This window comes from Trichechus manatus, unplaced genomic scaffold (genome assembly GCF_000243295.1).
Source record: "Trichechus manatus latirostris isolate Lorelei unplaced genomic scaffold, TriManLat1.0 scaffold00073, whole genome shotgun sequence".
NCBI classification, from domain to species: domain Eukaryota; kingdom Metazoa; phylum Chordata; class Mammalia; order Sirenia; family Trichechidae; genus Trichechus; species Trichechus manatus.
The window spans coordinates 8826960-8830947 of record NW_004444009.1 but is presented as its reverse complement, the minus strand read 5'-3'; positions in this window follow the sequence as shown (position 1 = coordinate 8830947).

The following is a 3988-nucleotide window of genomic DNA, read 5'->3' as shown; positions in this document are numbered from 1 at the left end:
CCATCTTCTTGTTCAACCAGCTTTGATTTAGTTTTGTGACTTCCCTTTCTGGGTTGATATCTGGTTGCTCTGTCCTGTGTTCTAGTCTTGGGTTGTTATCTGATGTTATTGATTTTCTAACCAGAATATTCCCTTTAGTATTTCTTGTAATTTTGGTTTGATTTTTACAAATTGCCTAAACTTCTGTTTATCTGGAAATACCTTAATGTTGCCATAATATTTGAGAGACAGTTTTGCTGGATACATAATTATCTTGGATGGCAATTTTTTTCCTTCAATGCTTTATATATGTCATCCCATTGTCTTCCTGCCTGACTGGTATCTGCTGAGTAGTCTGTGCTTAGTCTTATTGACTCTCTTTTGTAGATGACTTTTTGTTTATCCCTAGATGCTCTTAAAATTCTCTCTTTATCTTTGTTTTAGCAAGTTTGATTATAATATGTCTTGGTGACTTTCTTTTGGGATCTACTTTATGTGAGGTTTGAAGAGGATCTTGGGTAGATATCTGGTCATCTTTCACAATATCAGGGAAGTTTTCTGCCGACAAATCTTCAACAATTCTCTCTGTTTTCTTTTATTTCTCCCTGTTCTGGTACTCCAGTCACTCGTAGGTTATTCCTCTTGATAGAGTCCCATATAATGCTTAGGGTTTTTTCATTTTTTAAAATTCTTTTATCTTATTTTTCCTCAAATAAGTTGGTGTCAAGTGCTTTATCTTCAATCTCACTAATTCTTACTTCCATTGCTTCAACTCTGCTTCTATGACTTTCTACTGAGTTGTCTAATTCTGAAATTTTATTGTTGATCTTCTGGATTTCTGATTGCTGTCTTCCTATGGATTCTTGCAGCCTGTAAAATTTGCCGTTATGCTCTTCTCTAATTTTTTTAAGTTCCTCTATTGCATGTTCTGCGTTTTGCCTAATTTCCTTCCTGATGTCTTGCGGAGTTCTGTATATTAATCTTTTGTATTCTGCCTCTGGTAATTCCAAGAAATTTTCTTCCTCTGGAAAATTTCTAGGTTCTTTATTTTGGGAGCTTACTGAAGCCATCATGTTTTGCCTCTTTATATGATTTATTATTGACTGTTGTCTCTGAGCCATCAATAAGTTATTTTATTTATTTTATGTTTGTTTACTGTGTCCTAGCTTCTTGTTTTGTTTTGTTTTGATATGCCCAAATAGGCTGCTTGTATGAGCTAGCTCAGTCACCAGGGCCCCTGAAGCTCCAAAGTCCTGCCATTAGGTGGCCAGAACTGCCACTAAGTATGGGTGGTGCAAATGGTTAAGCACTCAGCTACTAACTGAAAGGATGGCTGTTCAAACCCACCCAGAGGTTACTTGGAAGAAAGGCCTGACAATCTTCTTCTGAAAAGTCCCAGCCATGGAAACTTTATGGAGCACCGTTCTACTCTGCACACACGGGGTTGCCATCCGTTGGAATCTACTTGGTGGCAACTGGTTCAGCTTATGAAGGAAGACACCTTAACCAAAAGCACATTCTCAGACAGATTGATTCAAGAAAGACATACACATGGGTATTGAATATCTGGAAATGTATTCTCTTAAAAGCCTTGTGTAGGAGTACCCTCTGAAAAGATTTCTTACATCCCCAGGACATGCATGCTCCAGAGATATATGGCTGTTTTAAGCCATAAGGAGGATGATATGCCCAGGCAGAGTATATAAAATGAGAAAAGTGCTGAGAACAGAAACCTTAGAACAAAATTTTAAGATGTGGGTACAGGAAATGTGACCCTTAAACGAAACCCATAGCCTTTGTGCTGATTCCGACTCATAGCGACTCTATAGGACAGAGTAGAACTGCCCCATAGGGTTTCAAAGGGGCAGCTGGTGGATTTGAACTGTTGACCTTTTGGTTAGCAGCTGTAGCTCTTAACCACTGCACCACTGGGGCTCCGTGACCCTTAAAGGAGACAGGAAAGGAATGACCAGAGAGGTAAGAGAGAAATCAGAAGAAAGTGGTGACACAGAGGCCCAGGGAGGAGTTTACAGAAGGAGGGCATGGTGATAGTGTCAAATGCCTCAGCAAAGACAAGTGAGATAACAGTTCATGGGATGTGGCAATGTGATAACTAGGTCACTGACAATTTGGGTAAGAGGAGTTTCAAAAGAATGATGGGGGCAGAAGTTAGAAGGTAGTTAAGGAATTGAATGGGCAGTGAGGAAGTCCTAATAGCTTTTTTAAGGGGCTTAGCTACATGAATGGTAAGGAGTGATAGAGTAAGATAGGTGGAAGTAAGTTTTCTTTTATTTTTTCTTTCCTTCCTTCTTTAATGGGAAAGATTTGGACAAGTTTTTTGTCCTTGGGGAAGGTGCCTGTGGAAGGAGAGGTTAAAAAAGAGGAAAAGCAAGTGCAGGGTCTCTGAAGAAATAGAATGGGGCTGAGAGTCACAACACTGATGAGGGTTTGCATTTAGTGATAGGATTAAAATAGGCAAGGATGGAGTTGTAGAAAAATTTTATATTCTATATCTCGTTTCCCATATCTGAACTCTCTTGATCTGATTTTGAATGCCTGTTGATTTTAGTGCTTTGCTTCCTTGTGTATTGTAAGATTTTTTTTTTGTGTAAACTGTTCATTTTCCTTGGAAAATTATCTGTGGGAATTCTTTGAGTCCTTAATTGAGGTTTTATTCATCTAGAAACGATTTGCTTTGACTTCTGAAAATCAGCTCAAGGCACTACCATAGTGTTAATCCAGACAACAAACCCATTTAAAGTCTGCTTGTGGTTATAAATTCTCAGAGGAGGTTTTTCCCCACCCCAGCACCAAGATCAAACATGTATATTTCCTTGTTGTCCTCTTTTGCATGATGGGTTTATTTCTCGTCTATTCTTAATGTTGTTGGGAGGGGGCACCAGGTTTGGTTGGGGTCTTCTAATAGACTCCTTACCTTAGTGAAATTTCAGGCTTTACTTCATGAGCCTTTGCAGGTGTCAAAACAGAAACTCAGGGCAAAAGGTGGTTTTGGTGTCTGCTTACTTCCCAGGGTTCTTGCTTTCACTTCATTTCGGTCTTTGTAGATGCACTTCCTTTTGTGCTAGCTCAGCAATGTGCTTAAAAATTTTCTTATATTTTATCTAGCATTTTAGTTTCATTTGAGAAGATTGTTTAGTATGTCAAGTCTGGCTTACTGCTGGAAAAGGAAGCCTGGAGTGCTATCGCAACTTTGGTTTTGCTAAGCAGGACACGGGCAGGTTTTTGACTACTGGGTTTGTTTCACATTAACCCTGTTGCTATGTAGCTGTTGCTGGAAAATAATCTGTGGGCTCAGCGTTTCAGAACCAACTATTTTCTGAATGCCCAGAGAAGGAAGGAAAGCTAGGGTCTTGGTTTGCCGATTACAGACCATCTCCATGGTCACAGGCTGCTGTGCTTTCCTCTTAAGATGTTTTCTCAGCAGCGTTCAAGCAGCAACAGCTTCCTTTCATCACTTTTCAACAAACAGCTTTCAGTGTTTGCTGGTGAAAGGAAGGGGTGTATACCTGCTTGTGGACACATGTGTGAAGCAAGAGAAGTTTCTGTGAACCGTGAAACAAGCGAGGGAGCAAACTCAAAGGATACTTCACTGTTTGCATTGGACCCCATGGGAACAACTTGCCCATTGTTGTTTTTACTTTTATTGGGAGCTTGTCTAAGTCTGAGTTCTCTAGAAAAGTAAAATCAGTGAAAAATGTATATAAATATATATAGAGAGATTTATTTCAAGGAAATGCCTCACGCAATTGTGTCAAAATGGTTCATGCAATTGTGGGGGCTGGCAAGTCCCAAATCCGTGGGTCAGGCAGCAACCTGGAGATCTCTGTGGGCTCACGGGGTTGAGGGAGCTGGTGAATCCAAAATCTGCAGGTCAGGTGGCAGGCTGGATACTTCTGTGGGCTTATGTCCAAGAACTGGAGGTCAGACAGCAAGAAGAGTACAGGGTCGAGAGACAGCAAGCTTTGCCAGAATATCCATTTATGTACTG